This window comes from Siphateles boraxobius, unplaced genomic scaffold, assembly GCF_051911475.1.
Source record: "Siphateles boraxobius isolate OS27281-9 unplaced genomic scaffold, OSU_SipBor_1 8, whole genome shotgun sequence".
Lineage (NCBI taxonomy): Eukaryota > Metazoa > Chordata > Actinopteri > Cypriniformes > Leuciscidae > Siphateles > Siphateles boraxobius.
In genome coordinates, this window is record NW_027509208.1 from 39,471,026 (window position 1) to 39,490,574 (window position 19,549).

Consider the following 19,549-nt stretch of genomic DNA (forward strand, 5'->3'; position numbering starts at 1 on the left):
TAAATCTTCTATGCTGTCCTTCTCCCTTTTAGCTTTAGCTTTTTGTGGCTCCGCTGCTCCACCGTTTTTAATCCATGTTGTTTGTTTTTTCGGTGTCCTCAACTCTCTGTTTTTCACACTATCTTACCGCCTGTTTTCAGTCCCTCCAGAAAAAGAGTTTTTTTGTGATTGTTGAGGGCAAAAATCCTTGATTATGCGGATCATTTTCTTTAAAACTGCGATGGAATATGCGGGATATTTATGCAATTTTATTCGATGAAATTGCGGGAACTTACAAAAATTGCGGGAACTTGCAAAAACTGCAGTTTGATGAAAAAGAGAAAAAAAGTGATTCCCCCAACACCCTGTTCTCACTAGGCCACTTCCTTAATGTAAAGAGTCATTTCTTATTACTTCCGATGATAAGCAAGCATACTACATCATAAGTGCTGGAATATTTAATTTCTCATCTTGTTTTATTTCAGACTGTAACGAGTGTAAATAAGGTGTGGCCCCTTTAAGAGCTGTGCGCTCCCTGTTGAACTGTCTGCAGTGTTATATTATGTACGCCTCGAACACCCCATGTGTGCGGGTAATTTTTGTTTGATGCTACTTCTTTTATCTTATTTTGTTTATTAAGTAACGATGTGACCGTAGAACAGACAGTTATACGAGTTCGCAGGGGTGCCGCTAAGGGGGGAAAAGTTAGGACGATTCTAAGGGCCCACACACTTTTGGGGCCCCCAGAGATCGATTTTACTAATGGAATGGGTGGGGTAGGGGGCCCAACCTCATATTCTTTCATAGGGCCCAACATTTCTAGCCGCGCCCCTGCGAGTTCGATTTGGGAATAAAGAGGGAGTTGTGAGATGTCAATCGCCTCCGTGAGTCTGGCCTCTGCAATAACTTCAGCTGTGAGCTATCCCGTCGCGTAATTGCGTCACTTCATAACGTTCCCATGGAAACAGGGGGAAATGGCTGCTCTTGTGTGAAGCAAACGCAACATTTTTCAACTTTCTGCTAAGATATATGTGACTTTTTAGCAACGAAAATGCGAGGATTATGAAATCATGCAAACCCCACATATTTTACACGGAAATCGGCAATTTATGCGGCGAAAGTGCGGCGTATTTGAAAAAATGCGCCCCCGCATGAATATGCGGACTTTGGCTGATTATGCACTAAAACATGCAATCGCATAATCACGTTTTTCTGGAGGGACTGTGTTTTGCCGCTATCAACAGTTTCCGCGGTAAGCTGACTCGTCATCCGACACAGCCTGATCATGAAAAACGGATCATGATACTTTTTTGTGTGTAAATAAATTGTTGTTAACACACATACACACAATCACACACGAATCAATGAATTTTAATTTAACAATTTTTTTTTTTTTTTTTAAAAGGATGAGGCCACACAGTTAGTGGGGTCTTGGAGGCCCCCTAGAGGTCGGAGGCCCCCGGGCACCGGCCCAATCGTCCCGGTGGTAAATCCGGCCCTGGGTAGGGTAGACGGTGAATAATACCCATTTAAAAAAACGGTGGCATGTTCCTTTAAATGTCATTTTGATGTAATATTGCAAGATATTAAATCAATATGGAACGCGATCGGGGCCAATAGTCTTTAAACGAAACGCGTGAAATTTGACCGCGTCAACACGCACTGTTTGTCCGCGTCAACGCGGCAATTTTTTACGTGTTTCTATTGAACGCGTAGACACGCTCATTTTGGTCGTGTTAAGGCGTCAGTTGTCGTCGCGTTACTTTAGTGCGTCTAAAGACGCAGTTTTACCATGTTCAGACGACGAATTTGAACGTGTTTCTTAACAAGCACATTCTGTACGTATTGAAGTGTAATATTTTTAAAAAGCAGACTTACCTTTATATGTACCTAAATATTAATCCTTTAGTTTATTGTCGCATTGCTTTACTGACTACTGTGCTAGAGTAAAGTAATGTTACAATTTATATTAAGTCAAGTGCTAATTATCCATATAATGCAATTATTATAATGTATATGGGTTATTATTTGTTTTCGTTTTAGTTTATAATTTCCAAAAGTATTATAGGCTAACTTACACAGCACATATTTATAACTAAATAAACACACACACATTTATTCTCTTTCACATAGCCTAATGATGTTTTGTAATTTGGTGTTTAGTTGGTTGTATAGTTTTTTTATGCTGTTCTGTCTGTATTCTTTCCAGGAACATCATCTTGGCGGCTGCAGGCGGATGAGTGCTATAATAAAATTACTACATTATATTTAACATGTGTTTTGATATTCATCATACTTTTATTATTAATATGTTATTTACCCATAAACTTGTCTTTAGAAATCCATAAGTTATAGTGGCAAGAATAAATTTGTTAAACCTTTAGGGGCGGTTTCCCAGACAGGGTTTATATTAAGACAGGAGTAGGCCTTAATCTACTTAATCATGTTTTAAAAACACAGATGAAGTACAGATCACTAACAAACAGATTTTTTTTTCTTTTATTCCAAAGCTGATGTGTTTTTTGCTTGCATTAAAATAATTGTCTATTGTTTTTGTTTTTTTATTGCAGTCTTTTTTGTTGCTTCCATTCATGCTTCTCAGTTCCATGCAATTTTAAGATTTTCTTGGTTCATTCCATACGCGACCTCTGTCAGTTTGTTTTACGTTTTTTTCAAATTGCTAAGACACCCGAAGTGGAATTTAAGGCTCACTTTGTCACAGTGTCTGGTTTGTGTTCCTTGGGTTTTCACGAGGTTTCTTTCCCTGATCGTCACCCTTATCATGAACTGCATTTCCCATAACCCTTTGCCTATCATGAACTGATCATTGCACAAGGCTGTTTCTCATCACCTTGTTAGTATCTGTGTGTGTGTATATATACCCTGTTTGTTTCAGAGTTTGTCACGGAGTCGTTGTTATTTGTCACCACACTTCTGAAGGTCTGTCTGCTTGTTTCTTGTTTCATTCTTGGACTGACTTGTATGGAATTTGACCCTTGCCTGGACTGGATACGTTTTACAGATTACCCAATAAATCAGAATCAGAAAGAGCTTTATTGCCAAGTGTGCTTGCACACACAAGGAATTTGTTTTGGTGCTGAGGCTTCCAGTGGACTATACAAATACAACAAGAAACATGAAACATAATACTACAAATTATAAGAATAAAGAATAAAAATGTAAATATATGAGAATAAATAGTATCACAGTTAGGTTTAGTCAGAATAGACATTTCCAGATTATGAACATATTTACAGTGTTTTGAATATTATAATAAATAAATCTAAATATAAGTATAAGTATCACCTGAGTTGTAGGATATTGCACTAAACAGTGGGAGTATTGCACTTACAGGCATATGCCTTGGGAGGAGTGTTAACTGTTCAGAAGGGAAATGGCCTGTGGGAAGAAACTGTTCCTGTGCCGAGATGTTCTTGTGGCCAGTGATCTAAGTCTCTGTCTTGACGGTAACCGTTCAAACAGGTAGTGACCATGATTCCACCGCTTCCACAGTGCTGTTCATGATGGTGAGTGGGGGGAGTTCTGAGCTGTTCCTCCTGAAGTCCACGATCATCTCCACTGTTTTGAGCGTGTTCAGCTCAAGGTTGTTGTAACTGCACTAAATACTGCAATTGGATCTACTGTTTCCCGTGTGTGTATCGTGACACACTTGGTGAAACCATTCACTCATGTACCCAATCTTTAGACCAAGTCTGCAAAAATACAAGGACATTATATGCTTTGCACTTGAAAAACAAACTTTTCGCAAAACTCTAAACATTTCTCTACATTACACACATCATTCAAAACTAACAGCTCTTGTGTTTCATTTGGAAAACACTGCCATTTAAATGCCACATTCATCTACTGATGACCTACAGCCAATAATCATGTGGGAAAACACTTGTACATAAATGGATCACTTAGAAATCAAAACTCAGTTTTGAGAAAGAAAGATATTTTTACTATTATTATATATTGTCCTGACCTGTCCTGACTCGACCCGATAGAACAGCTGTGGGATGAAGTAGAGCGGAGACTGCGAGTCATCAGTAAGCTGGTGTGTGGTGGGTGTTCTGGCACAATATGGCTGCCATCGCATCATCCAGGTAGATGCTGCACATTGGACACTTTGGTGACTTTGGGTGTTCCTGTGCACCCAGGAACCCTGCAGCTTCCATTCTTGTAACATTATTTCCCATTGTGAGGTATTGTCCAATACATCATTGAAAAGCACACCTTATCGCACAATGTTTCCCTGAGGCAACAAAAAGAAAAACTAATTTTGTGAACATGTAAAATAAAAAAAAACTTCATAAAACCTGCCAAATGGCTTCTCTACACCTTCATACACACACAAATATTTTTATACACAGTTCGTGTCAATTTAAATAAGATTACTAAAACAAACAATCTTGCTTTCTTCTCCCATATGCTCCTGTGACCATGTGTCAGAAAAGGATGTCCCACCTTCAAATGGTGCTTGATAGTGACTCCCAAACCTTATTGTACTTTTTCAAACATTCTAATTGGTTGCAATCATTTAAAGAAAAATGTATTGAACATACTGTAGGGCTTAAGAAAACTTTCTGTTGCCTGAGGGCGATGCTGTGCTGTAGAGGGTTAATATTTAACCTTTAAACATTTCCTGTTCCCCCCCAGAACTCTTATCAATGAATTATGTTTAAAATATAGATATCATTATATTAATACAGTTTATTTACCTAAATTGCCGTATTTAATCAATCATTTTAATGGTAAATAAACCTGATATCTGATCGCGTTTCATACTGAGAAAGAACGTAGGACAACTTAAAAGGGCATGACATAAGGCTGACATCACACAACGTACCAATAGGCTTGTTTGAGATGAGCAAAATCTGCGCAGAACCGATCACCGGGGATCAGCGTGCAATGCATGCTGGTTAGAAATGTGTCCGAGTGCGGTCCGCCTTGCTCTGATGTCATGCTGACGTGTATCAAAAAGCACTCGCGAGCGCAAGGCGCACGTGTCGGATTCTGCAGTCGCGCGCCGCAGTTGCCCTCCACCGACTGCGCTGACCAAAAGCATGATGGGAAACGACTTGCTGACGACACAGCTTAGAGTAACTAAACACTAAAACAACTTTTTTTAGTTACTTATCTGTAAGAATGGAGCTTCATAAATGCTGTTCATTGATTCGAGTACATTTTTTTGACATTTGGGTATAAAGTGTTTTACTTTTCAAATATATGGTGTAAAAACGTCTGAGTGCTGCCCTCTTCAGGTTAAACAGAAAGCTCCTGCCGTAGGGGTACTCTCTGACGTCACTCTGTCACGCCCTTGGTGCGAGTTCACCACGCCCTTGGCAGCCCCTGGTATAAAAGCATCTGGGTCCGTCAAAACTACTGTAGCGAGTCAGGGGTTGGAATTACGAGTATTGAAAACGGATAGATATATATTAGCATATAGTTAGCATAGCATTTATATAGTTATTTAGATTATTTCGTGTAGCCTATGTAGTTAATCTCGCCTATCGCTCCAGTGTGCAACCTGCATTTTACGTGGGATTGCTTCTCCAACGCAATGGATGTGGAAATGGGCTTCTCCACACAGCTCGCGCTGCCAAACGCTGCTGTTCCTGCATGAACTCCACCACCGCAGCGGCGTCATGATGTGAGTGAGCATATATTTTTAATCACAATTTATGTTCCTTCTTATTAGGCTAAAGTTAATCCTCTGGTGTCGACAAACGCGCCGGCGCGATTTGCTGATTATTTTTTTCACATAGCAGCAAAATATAATGAACGTAATAGTAATAATAATCCTGGAAAAATTTACCTCAAAATGACTGAATATAAGAATAATCGGATGCCGATCGCGATGCGGGAGTCAAGACCGCAGATTGAGCTGGTGTCCACAGACAATTCACCCTCCTCCACTTCAGGTGAAGGTGGGGGAGAAAAGTTCTCGACTTCAAATGACCGCTCTGTTGCAAAGCTACTTGCGTCACTCCATTTTAGCTAGTTTGACAGCAGCTGTCTCTTCGGGTCTCAGGTGCACGCCATAACTAGGTTATGCAATGTCATTTTATTATATATATGAAGAGTTCAGATGCAAAAGCCCCTAAGTGCCCTCTGAAAATTTCTTCTAGAATGATCATTTTTAACAAGCTCGTATATTTTAGTTAATTAATTTAAATTAAATGTCAATGAAAATTACCTGTTAATTGTCATTTAAGTGAAATTACTGAACTTAAATATACGAGCTTGATAAAAATGATCATTGTAGAAGAAAATTTCAGATGGCATTTGAGGCTTTTGCATCTGAACTCTTCATATATATATATATATATATATATATATATATATATATATATATATATATGCGTACACACACATAGCCTATGTCTGTATTAAAGAAAAAATGATTGATAAACACTTATTTGGAATGGAAATTAAATAACAAGTACTTTGGGTGTCTTGTTCATTATATTTATTTTCATATAAAAGCAACAGAACTTAAATTACATCCAGTTTTTTAGCAACACTGTGCACGAGCGTGAATCCCGCGATATCCATCATTGATCTCGCAGGTGTCAGATCCACTGCGAGAAGCGAGAACTGTCCGGCTTGCCTGCGCTTTTTTCACTCCTCCCCTCACTGCCGCCGCCTACTCTCGCCTATATGTAAGGCGAGGCAAGGCGCATCTCAAACAAGCCTAATGCATTATTCCTCATGAACAATTATAACGTCTGATGTTTACATACGTGTACCATTACGACATCCTTCATGAATAAACATGACTTCTGATGTTTGTTTAAGTATATGCAATCAGAGACATACGCACCATCGCGTCACATATGCAAATATAGTCTCAAATACAGCAATTTCATTGGTTACTGTGCTTTTTGACGCGTTAACGCGAACAATCACTGCGTGTTGATGCGGTCAAAATTCACGCGTTTCGTTTAAAGACTATTGGACCCGATCGCATTACATAAATCTAGCACACCATTACATTAATATTGGTACACGTAGTTAACGGTACAATTAATGTACAGTTTCCCATATGATCTAATATTACACACTGTAAAGAAACCCCGCCGTTTGGCAGGGCATCAAAAATTAGTTTATACTCATTGTGTTCCTCCCCACGGAAATCTTTAGTAAAAGGCGAAAGATTTATGCGATCTGAAGAGAAACATGAGTGTACTAGATTCCTCACTGAACCAGCACGCAACCTAGCGTATTGAACACACTTCAGGAGAACGGTGACGGACCTGGTTCAACATTTAACATAGATAATTTGTTACGAGATGGATAGTTAGAACCTTTTCTATAAGATAATGAAGTGACTCATGCTGTCTACTCTTTTTTATTTTAAACGTGAACATTAATAATAATAATAATAATAATAATAAATAATAATAATAACCACACACTTTATGATCCCTGTTGAACTGACACAGACCAACAGAGGGCGTTGTCTTCTTCCACCAGTGAGTGGAACACAAAGGAAAAGTTCTCTTCTAAATTCTAATTCATCTGGAACCTAACACGAAAACACCAAACTGAAAGTGACGAGCACTTTGGGGCAAGTGATGGACAGAACTTCATGAGCACAGCATAACTTATTGTTTCTATTTTGTGTGTTGAGACAAAAACGTCAAAAAGAGCACAATATGTTTCGCTATCGGAGGGATTATTTCACCAGCCTAAAATATCGTGTCCACTTTACACCCTAGATGAATTAATTGCCACTTCATTTATAGGCCTACATATACTTATATTTACCTCCGACGTGATTTAAAAATCTGATACATCGGTCGATATATATATATATATTATTTTAGTGAGGCTGAGGACTCATAAGTAACTACAAATCTGTTTGTTTTGTTAGGCTACATGTTTCTGGATTTAAAAATAATAATAATATAGGCCTATATAGCCTATAGTGCAATTATCAAGTGAGTGCAGAGCAATCAATTCTGTGAATTACACTGCGCAAACCAACAGTAATAGCCTACTACTCACTGGAGGAATTAGGGTTGTCTCTCCACAGAATAAAATATTCATTTTATTTTATTTTTCGTGTTCCCATTTATGAGGAAAAAACAATGTTACGGACGTGATAGTTATCCGTTACGGACGTGACCGCTCTTAAAGCGGCACTAAAAGTAAAAGACTTTAAAACGTTTTCACAAAGACCTCAAACAGAAAGCACAAAGCCTTTCTTTAAAGTGAATTTCGTTTTGTATTAATTATATCTTAATTTTAATCAATGTTTCACCAACCAATTCCCTGGATCCGGGCATCTAATAATCAGGGTTTTTAATAAGGGGAAAAGGTAATAGAAAAGGTAATAGATAGGCCTACATTTTGAGGCTGTCAAACTGGTAATGCACGTCAACACAGTGCTGGTGCTGATGCTCAGGTTAATAGCAAGGCTGGATGTTGTGCTAAACTCCTCTTTGCACCACAGGCCCCGGCGCCGCCAGGCTCTTTACTTCATCGAGCCGACTTTTGAAAAAAGTAGAGATGGTTGGAATATTACTCCTAATTAAATCTTCTATGCTGTCCTTCTCCCTTTTAGCTTTAGCTTTTTGTGGCTCCGCTGCTCCACCGTTTTTAATCCATGTTGTTTGTTTTTTCGGTGTCCTCAACTCTCTGTTTTTCACACTATCTTCTACCGCCTGTTTTCAGTCCCTCCAGAAAAAGATTTTTTTTGTGATTGTTGCGGGCAAAAATCCTTGATTATGCGGATCATTTTCTTTAAAACTGCGATGGAATATGCGGGATATTTATGCAATTTTATTCGATGAAATTGCGGGAACTTACAAAAATTGCGGGAACTTGCAAAAACTGCAGTTTGATGAAAAAGAGAAAAAAAGTGATTCCCCCAACACCCTGTTCTCACTAGGCCACTTCCTTAATGTAAAGAGTCATTTCTTATTACTTCCGATGATAAGCAAGCATACTACATCATAAGTGCTGGAATATTTAATTTCTCATCTTGTTTTATTTCAGACTGTAACGAGTGTAAATAAGGTGTGGCCCCTTTAAGAGCTGTGCGCTCCCTGTTGAACTGTCTGCAGTGTTATATTATGTGCGCCTCGAACACCCCATGTGTGCGGGTAATTTTTGTTTGATGCTACTTCTTTTATCTTATTTTGTTTATTAAGTAACGATGTGACCATAGAACAGACAGTTATACGAGTTCGCAGGGGTGCCGCTAAGGGGGGAAAAGTTAGGACGATTCTAAGGGCCCACACACTTTTGGAGCCCCCAGAGATCGATTTTACTAATGGAATGGGTGGGGTAGGGGGCCCAACCTCATATTCTTTCATAGGGCCCAACATTTCTAGCCGCGCCCCTGCGAGTTCGATTTGGGAATAAAGAGCGAGTTGTGAGATGTCAATCGCCTCCGTGAGTCTGGCCTCTGCAATAACTTCAGCTGTGAGCTATCCCGTGGCGTAATTGCGTCACTTCATAACGTTCCCATGGAAACAGGGGGAAATGGCTGCTCTTGTGTGAAGCAAACGCAACATTTTTCAACTTTCTGCTAAGCTATATGTGACTTTTTAGCAACGAAAATGCGAGGATTATGAAATCATGCAAACCCCGCATATTTTATAAGGAAATCGGCAATTTATGCGGCGAAAGTGCGGCGTATTTGAAAAAATGCGCCCCCGCATGAATATGCGGACTTTGGCTGATTATGCACTAAATCATGCAATCGCATAATCGCGTTTTTCTGGAGGGACTGTGTTTTGCCGCTATCAACAGTTTCCGCGGTAAGCTGACTCGTGATCCGACACAGCCGAAAAACTGATCATGATACTTTTTTGTGTGTAAATAAATTGTTGTTAACACACATACACACAATCACACACGAATCAATGAATTTTAATTTAATAATACTTTTTTTTTTTAAAAAGGATGAGGCCACACAGTTAGTGGGGTCTTGGAGGCCCCCTAGAGGTCGGAGGCCCCCGGGCACCGGCCCAATCGTCCCGGTGGTAAATCCGGCCCTGGGTAGGGTAGACGGTGAATAATACCCATTTAAAAAAACGGTGGCATGTTCCTTTAAATGTCATTTTGATGTAATATTGCAAGATATTAAATCAATATGGAACGCGATCAGGGCCAATAGTCTTTAAACGAAACGCATGAAATTTGACCGCGTCAACACGCACTGTTTGTCCGCGTTAACGCGGCAATTTTTTACGTGTTTCTATTGAACGCGTAGACACGCTCATTTTGGTCGTGTTAAGGCGTCAGTTGTCGTCGCGTTACTTTAGTGAGTCTAAAGACGCAGTTTTACCATGTTCAGACGACGAATTTGAACGTGTTTCTTAACAAGCAAATTCTGTACGTATTGAAGTGTAATATTTTAAAAAAGCAGACTTACCTTTATATGTACCTAAATATTAATCCTTTAGTTTATTGTGGCATTGCTTTACGTGCTAGAGTAAAGTAATGTTACAATTTATATTAAGTCAAGTGCTAATTATCCATATAATGCAATTATTATAATGTATATGGGTTATTATTTGTTTTCGTTTTAAGTTATAATTTCCAAAAGTATTATAGGCTAACTTACACAGCACATATTTATAACTAAATAAACACACACACATTTATTCTCTTTCACATAGCCTAATGATGTTTTGTAATTTGGTGTTTAGTTGGTTGTATAGTTTTTTTATGCTGTTCTGTCTGTATTCTTTCCAGGAACATCATCTTGGCGGCTGCAGGCAGATGAGTGCTATAATAAAATTACTACATTATATTTAACATGTGTTTTGATATTCATTATACTTTTATTATTAATATGTTATTTACCCATAAACTTGTCTTTAGAAATCCATAAGTTATAGTGGCAAGAATAACTTTGTTAAACCTTTAGGGGCGGTTTCCCAGACAGGGTTTATATTAAGACCGGAGTAGGCCTTAATCATGTTTTAAAAACACAGATGAAGTACAGATTACTAACAAACAGATTTCTTTTCTTTTATTCCAAAGCTGATGTGTTTTTTGCTTGCATTAAAATAATTTTCTATTGTTTTTGTTTTTTTATTGCAGTCTTTTTTGTTGCTTCCATTCATGCTTCTCAGTTCCATGCAATTTTAAGATTTTCTTGGTTCATTCCATACGCGACCTCTGTCAGTTTGTTTTACGTTTTTTTCAAATTGCTAAGACACCCGAAGTGGAATTTAAGGCTCACTTTGTCACAGTGTCTGGTTTGTGTTCCTTGGGTTTTCACGAGGTTTCTTTCCCTGATCGTCACCCTTATCATGAACTGCATTTCCCATAACCCTTTGCCTATCATGAACTGATCATTGCACACAGCTGTTTCTCATCACCTTGTTAGTATCTGTGTGTGTGTATATATACCCTGTTTGTTTCAGAGTTTGTCACGGAGTCGTTGTTATTTGTCACCACACTTCTGAAGGTCTGTCTGCTTGTTTCTTGTTTCATTCTTGGACTGACTTGTATGGAATTTGACCCTTGCCTGGACTGGATACGTTTTACAGATTACCCAATAAATACTGCAATTGGATCTACTGTTTCCCGTGTGTGTATCGTGACACACTTGGTGAAACCATTCACTCATGTACCCAATCTTTAGACCAAGTCTGCAAAAATACAAGGACATTATATGCTTTGCACTTGAAAAACAAACTTTTCGCAAAACTCTAAACATTTCTCTACATTACATACATCATTCAAAACTAACAGCTCTAATGTTTCATTTGGAAAACACTGCCATTTAAATGCCACATTCATTTACTGATGACCTACAGCCAATAATCATGTGGGAAAACACTTGTACATAAATGGATCACTTAGAAATCAAAACTCAGTTTTGAGAAAGAAAGATATTTTTACTATTATTATACATTTAATTAATATTTTTATTATTAAAGCCATTTTGGAAAATTTCATGCTTTCAACTTTGTGGGAACAGTTTGTAGATGGCCGTTTCTGTTGCACCTGTCCTGACCTCAACCTGCTAGAACAGCTGTGGGATGAAGTAGAGCGGAGACTGCGAGTCATCAGTAAGCTGGTGTGTGGTGGGTGTTCTGGCACAATATGGCTGCCATCGCATCATCCAGGTAGATGCTGCACATTGGACACTTTGGTGACTTTGGGTGTTCCTGTGCACCCAGGAACCCTGCAGCTTCCATTCTTGTAACATTATTTCCCATTGTGAGGTATTGTCCAATACATCATTGAAAAGCACACCTTATCGCACAATGTTTCCCTGAGGCAACAAAAAGAAAAACTAATTTTGTGAACATGTAAAATAAAAAAAAACTTCATAAAACCTGCCAAATGGCTTCTCTACACCTTCATACACACACAAATATTTTTTATACACAGTTCGTGTCAATTTAAATAAGATTACTAAAACAAACAATCTTGCTTTCTTCTCACATATGCTCCTGTGACACATGCATGTGTCAGAAAAGGATGTCCCACCTTCAAATGGTGCTTGATAGTGACTCCCAAACCTTATTGTACTTTTTCAAACATTCTAATTGGTTGCAATCATTTAAAGAAAAAGGTATTGAACATACTGTAGGGCTTAAGAAAACTTTCTGTTGCCTGAGGGCGATGCTGTGCTGTAGAGGGTTAATATTTAACCTTTAAACATTTCCTGTTTCCCCCAGAACTCTTATCAATGAATTATGTTTAAAATATAGATATCATTATATTAATACAGTTTATTTACCTAAATTGCCGTATTTAATCAATCATTTTAATGGTAAATAAACCTGATATCTGATCGCGTTTCATACTGAGAAAGAACGTAGGACAACTTAAAAGGGCATGACATAAGGCTGACATCACACAACGTACCAATAGGCTTGTTTGAGATGAGCAAAATCTGCGCAGAACCGATCACCGGGGATCAGCGTGCAATGCATGCTGGTTAGAAATGTGTCCGAGTGCGGTCCGCCTTGCTCTGATGTCATGCTGACGTGTATCAAAAAGCACTCGCGAGCGCAAGGCGCACGTGTCGGATTCTGCAGTCGCGCGCAGTTGCCCTCCACCGACTGCGCTGATCAAAAGCATGATGGGAAACGACTTGCTGACGACACAGCTTAAAGAGTAACTAAACACTAAAACAACTTTTTTTAGTTACTTGTCTGTAAGAATGGAGCTTCATAAATGCTGTTCATTGATTCGAGTACATTTTTTTGACATTTGGGTATAAAGTGTTTTACTTTTCAAATATATGGTGTAAAAACGTCTGAGTGCTGCCCTCTTCAGGTTAAACAGAAAGCTCCTGCAGTAGGGGTACTCTCTGACGTCACTCTGTCACGCCCTTGGTGCGAGTTCACCACGCCCTTGGCAGCCCCTGGTATAAAAGCATCTGGTTCCGTCAAAACTACTGTAGCGAGTCAGGGGTTGGAATTACGAGTATTGAAAACGGATAGAAATATATTAGCATATAGTTAGCATAGCATTTATATAGTTATTTAGATTATTTCGTGTAGCCTATGTAGTTAATCTCGCCTATCGCTCCAGTGTGCAACCTGCATTTTACGTGGGATTGCTTCTTCAACGCAATGGATGTGGAAATGGGCTTCTCCACACAGCTCGCGCTGCCAAACGCTGCTGTTCCTGCATGAACTCCACCACCGCAGCGGCGTCATGATGTGAGTGAGCATATATTTTTAATCACAATTTATGTTCCTTCTTATTAGGCTAAAGTTAATCCTCTGGTGTCGACAAACGCGCCGGCGCGATTTGCTGATTATTTTTTTCACATAGCAGCAAAATATAATGAACGTAATAGTAATAATAATCCTGGAAAAATTTACCTCAAAATGACTGAATATAAGAATAATCGGATGCCGATCGCGATGCGGGAGTCAAGACCGCAGTTTGAGCTGGTGTCCACAGACAATTCACCCTCCTCCACTTCAGGTGAAGGTGGGGGAGAAAAGTTCTCGACTTCAAATGGCCGCTCCGTTGCAAAGCTACTTGCGTCACTCCATTTTAGCTAGTTTGACAGCAGCTGTCTCTGCGGGTCTCAGGTGCACGCCATAACTAGGTTATGCAATGTCATTTTATTATATATATGAAGAGTTCAGATGCAAAAGCCCCTAAGTGCCCTCTGAAAATTTCTTCTAGAATGATCATTTTTAACAAGCTCGTATATTTTAGTTAATTAATTTAAATTAAATGTCAATGAAAATTACCTGTTAATTGTCATTTAAGTGAAATTACTGAACTTAAATATACGAGCTTGATAAAAATGATCATTGTAGAAGAAAATTTCAGATGGCATTTGACGCTTTTGCATCTCAACTCTTCACATAGCCTATGTCTGTATTAAAGAAAAAATGATTGATAAACACTTATTTGGAATGGAAATTAAATAACAAGTACTTTGGGTGTCTTGTTCATTATATTTATTTTCATATAAAAGCAACAGAACTTAAATTACATCCAGTTTTTTAGCAACACTGTGCACGAGCGTGAATCCCGCGATATCCATCATTGATCTCGCAGGTGTCAGATCCACTGCGAGAAGCGAGAACTGTCCGGCTTGCCTGCGCTTTTTTCACTCCTCCCCTCACTGCCGCCGCCTACTCTCGACTATATGTAGAGGCGAGGCAAGGCGCATCTCAAACAAGCCTAATGCATTATTCCTCATGAACAATTATAACGTCTGATGTTTGCATACGTGTACCATTACGACATCCTTCATGAATAAACATGACTTCTGATGTTTGTTTAAGTATATGCAATCAGAGACATACGCACCATCGCGTCCCATATGCAAATATAGTCTCAAATACAGCAATTTCATTGGCTACTGTGCTTTTTGACGCGTTAACGCGAACAAACCATGCGTGTTGATGCGGTCAAAATTCACGCGTTTCGTTTAAAGACTATTGGACCCGATCGCATTACATAAATTAAGCTCACCATTACATTAAAATTGGTACACGTAATTAACGGTACAATTCATATACACTTTCCCATATGATCTAACATTACACACTGAAAGGAAGCCCCGCCGTTTGGCAGGGCATCAAAAAATTATATTATACTCATTACGTTCCTCCCCACGGAAATCTTTAGTAAAAGGCGAAAGATTTATGCGATCTGAAGAGAAACATGAGTGTACTACTTTCCTCACTGAACCAGCACGTACCCTAATGTATTGAACACACTTCAGGAGAACGGTGACGGACCTGGTTCAACATTTAACATAGATAATTTGTTGCGAGATGGATAGTTAGAACCTTTTCTATAAGATAATGAAGTGACTCATGCGGTCTGCTCTTTTTTATTTTAAACGTGAACATTAAAAATAATTATAATAATAAATAATAATAATAACCACACACTTTATGGTCCCTGTTGAACTGACACAGACCAACAGAGGGCGTTGTCTTCTTCCACCAGTGAGTGGAACACAAAGGAAAAGTTCTCTTCTAAATTCTAATTCATCTGGAACCTAACACGAAAACACCAAACTGAAAGTGACGAGCACTTTTGGGCAAGTGATGGACAGAACTTCATGAGCACAGCATAACTTATTGTTTCTATATTGTGTGTTGAGACAAAAAGAGCACACTATGTTTCGCAATCGGAAGGATTATTTCACCAGCCTAAAATATCGTGTCCACTTTACACCCTAGACGAAAGTGCAATCCTGAAACGAAATAGGACTTGTACTTTTCAGTACAATCACGCTTCCAAACAAGCGAAACCCCACGCATCGCGCCGCTCGAACACTTTAAACATACGATTTCAAGACATTAAATTTTTTAATTATTATTTCATCATCCTATTCTTTAATTAAATACTCCACATACGATTACAACGCAGCCAAGATATATATACGCCATAATTTAATCGTCATTGTGATACATGTTGCATATTATCTTATTTTCAACAGGATCAGGAAGCCCCGCCGTTAGGCAGGGCATCAAAAAATTAATTTATACTCATTGTGTTCCTCCCCACGGAAATCTTTAGTAAAAGGCGAAAGATTTATGCGATCTGAAGAGAAACATGAGTGTACTGAGGGTAAGTGCGGCACCAGCAGGAAACCGACTGACAGAAACACGTTTCACACGAACGGTGACAATATGACGGACATAAATATTGCAAATATTATGCTATATTACAACGTATTACAATGTTAAAACGAGTATGCAACTAACTTGTAAAACAAACAAGAGAGTAGGGGTTAATGAAATAAAAAAATACTTAATGAAATGTATAGTACTCCATTGCATTGTGGGTAAGATGTTTACTTCCGGTTTCGTCATCGCTCACGGAATCAGGTCGCTTTACCATAGGTAGTCTTCTTATGGCATATTATTGCCTTAAAGCGGCTTTGGCTTTACTTGTAAACATAATGTACGTCTATATTTGCTGGCATGGTAGAAAGAAGGCTTTAAATTTTCAAAAAACAGTAAAGGCATTGAACTATGACCTATGGATAGAATGTCTGCTAAATGAAATAAAGGAAATATAACAAGCAAATACAACATGCAATAAAAAAGAATATGCAATAAAACCTTTAGCATTTTCAATCATTGCTATTAATTTATAGTCAAATAATTAAAACTATGAAATAATAAAATATGCAAATAAATTTACAGCATGTATGCTGGACACTTGCTGGCTGCCTTCATGACTGGGTCCACTAATCAATTTAAGAATAAATACATAAAGAAAAAAATAAAATAAACTTTGTTTAGTTGCAAAGTTGCAAAGTGCAATTTATATTTGTTAACAAAAAAAAACAATATTTAGAACTGGTTTTATGATCGTGACATACATAATCACAAATATGTCGAAACGTTTAACTGGTCCACTCGTCTGTATGAGTATGTATAAGTTTGAGATCAAATTGAAATTTAAAAAAAGTCCCTTAACTTTCCCCATTTATTCTCTATGGTAGGCTAGTGCTGCTTAACATTACGGATGCAATATATTATTTACCACATGTAGATTTCATGGCGCTGTTTCGAGTTTTCCGTGGCGGGTCATTTAAATAGCACAGTCTTATCTGTCAGTCATTCGCTGAGGAAATCGAGGAGAAACGCTTTACGATCGCATATGGTTAACCAAAAAGTTCACAAAATTGTTTTGTTACAACACATACTTACTGAAAAATTACGTGGCTTACGTGTTTTAAGCAAAGCAGGCACATTATGATGAATTCTTTACTATTTTGGGGGGGAAATATTGTTGTAATTCATCATCGTCAATCGTGTTGTTAAATAGTTTTGAATTGTTTGTAAAGTTTAATATTTAAATAACAACAAATATGATTCTGCTAGGTAAATTAAATTAATTAAATTAAAATTACAGTAAACCAAACTTTTGATAGAAATGTATAATTTATCGGAATTTCTTTGGGTACTTTTAACCGGCCCACTTTGGTATTTTTAAGCTTGAAATCAAATTGACTAAGAAATAAAAAGTGATATTTCTCCCCGTCGGGGAATCGAACCCCGGTCTTCCGCGTGACAGGCGGAGATACTGTCCACTATACTAACGAGGAGAGGACTGATTGTCCTGGCGGAATGTAGGACTTTTAATTTGACATTTCCGCATTTCTATACCTGATAGAACTAAGTACGATATCCAGCTTAAGGTTTACATTCCTCTCCTCGTTAGTATAGTGGACAGTATCTCCGCCTGTCACGCGGAAGACCGGGGTTCGATTCCCCGACGGGGAGAAATAACCTTTTTAGTTTTTTCTGTTTTATTTAACAATACTCAGCTGACATAAAAAGTACGCAGCCTTATACTTTTTTTTGCCGAAATGTACCGAATCTGATAAAAAATGAATTGAAAAAATGTATCTGACATTTATAATATACCATCAACAGAACTTAAAACAGCCTATTCCACTTCACATATGAATAACTTATAAACGACTTTAAACATTATTAAAAAGCCCCGCAATTAAGCAGGACATCTAAAAAATTATTAATACTCATTGTGAGTATCCCCACGGAAATCTTAGTCGAAATCTAAGGCGAAAGATTTATACGATCTGAGGATAAACATGAGTATATTGACGGTACAACAGCTCGAGAAGAAACCCGAGTCGGGAGAACACATCTCACAGGAAAGGTACGAACATGAAGTGCATTAATGCGTATGCGAGAAACAATAGTGTAACAAAACGGATAACACACTGATTATATAGGCTTAGTAAAGAAATACAATGCAAAAAGACCACCAATTAAAAGTAGGCTACTTTGTTATTACAGAGATGGTCTTATGGTTACAATGAAAAGCAACAAACCGCACTGTATCTGGGTACACAGTGCTTCCGGTTGCGTCATCACGCCTTCAACCACTCTTTCACGAACTTTTGCACAATAATAAATAAATAAAAATTCTAAAGCACATCAATCACTAAACCAAACAAACAAACCAAAAACATCTAGGCTACTCTCCCAGTATTTCCATTGATATAATATGGACAAAACTGAAATTATAGCCTAAAAATAATAAGGGAAAAAGCATTGTATTAAATCTTTCTATCCCATTAATTCTGCCTCACTAAAAAATATAGGAATTATCTACAGAGAAACAGCAATTAAAACGACAACGTATTGAGGAACAGCTTTGAGGCATATCAAGGCATAAATATTGATATATAAAAGATATAAAATGAAAGTATACAGCATATTATTAAATGAAAGAATAACATACCAGTAGCCACATCACAAACGCTACAGCGACACGTAGTGTTAATGAACGATACCGCAGTCTACAGCCCAAACTTCGTTTAACACGATTATAATCAATAAACAGGCCATCAAATGTATATATTATTGTTAATAGCGATTGTGAATATTGACATGATATCAGACAAACTTTTCACCCATCAACCATTTCTATCAAGAGCCCGTACATAATTCATGAGAAACTGTCGTTCCTAAAGTAGGCTATTACAAGCCCTCAGAAAGTAACAACCGTTATATTTCAATTAAAAAATCAATTCCGACTCAAATTAGGTGTTCAGTCCAATCCGTAAAACTGAGGCTCACCTTGTATCTTTCCATCAACTCCAGTCACATGTTTTTCAGAAATTGCTGGAAAACTCCACCGTAAAGGTCCTTTATTAGTTGACAAATGAAGCCTGTAGCAAATTAATCTGCACAGTGTTTGTTCTGTGATAAACATGTTGTTTTATTGTTATTATTATTATTATTGTAAAAGGATTTTTAGAAATAAGGAAAATAAACAAAGCCATTAGAAAATGAATAAAGAAAATAGCCTATATTTAAATGCAAAACAGGCATTTCGCATGACAACTCCATCAGATTTGTAAATCATGCACGCAGGACAAAATCAGCACTAAAGGTTTGACATCACGCTTTCATATTATTTTGCATTTTTATGATTATACATAAAAGACAGGAGCAGTTAATGTTACATTCTGAATTAGATTGCAGCGAAGCTCTGTTTTAAATTTGTTTGCTGTGGTAATGGTTTTCCTCATAATGCTTTTTTTATAGGCTTCAGATTATGGCTATAGTTGGAAACTACACAACGAAAGCACTATAGCACACTAATTGAACCC

The 19,549-nt window shown here is 37.9% G+C and overlaps 1 protein-coding gene and 6 non-coding genes across 7 annotated transcripts in view; 1 reads left to right on the forward strand and 6 right to left on the reverse strand.

Moving 5' to 3' along the window:
- mgst3a (microsomal glutathione S-transferase 3a) overlaps positions 1 to 19,084 on the reverse strand; it is a 64,827-nt gene extending 45,743 nt beyond the window's left edge. Inside the window, exon 1 of the mRNA XM_077219796.1 lies at positions 19,014 to 19,084. The gene's annotated coding sequence lies outside the window, so the exon portion shown is untranslated. The remainder of the gene's footprint in view (positions 1 to 19,013) is intronic.
- Positions 7,059 to 7,172, reverse strand: LOC143730049 (U5 spliceosomal RNA). The gene has a single exon (XR_013200282.1). It is a non-coding gene; the product is annotated as a U5 spliceosomal RNA (small nuclear RNA).
- LOC143730048 (U5 spliceosomal RNA) lies at positions 14,995 to 15,110 on the reverse strand. Its single transcript, XR_013200281.1, has one exon. It is a non-coding gene; the product is annotated as a U5 spliceosomal RNA (small nuclear RNA).
- On the reverse strand, positions 15,898 to 16,013 carry LOC143730043 (U5 spliceosomal RNA). The gene has a single exon (XR_013200277.1). It is a non-coding gene; the product is annotated as a U5 spliceosomal RNA (small nuclear RNA).
- Positions 17,438 to 17,509, reverse strand: trnad-guc (transfer RNA aspartic acid (anticodon GUC)). Its single transcript has one exon. It is a non-coding gene; the product is annotated as a tRNA-Asp (tRNA).
- trnad-guc (transfer RNA aspartic acid (anticodon GUC)) lies at positions 17,616 to 17,687 on the forward strand. Its single transcript has one exon. It is a non-coding gene; the product is annotated as a tRNA-Asp (tRNA).
- LOC143729856 (U5 spliceosomal RNA) lies at positions 17,907 to 18,027 on the reverse strand. Its single transcript, XR_013200113.1, has one exon. It is a non-coding gene; the product is annotated as a U5 spliceosomal RNA (small nuclear RNA).
- Positions 19,085 to 19,549: the final 465 nt, after the last annotated feature.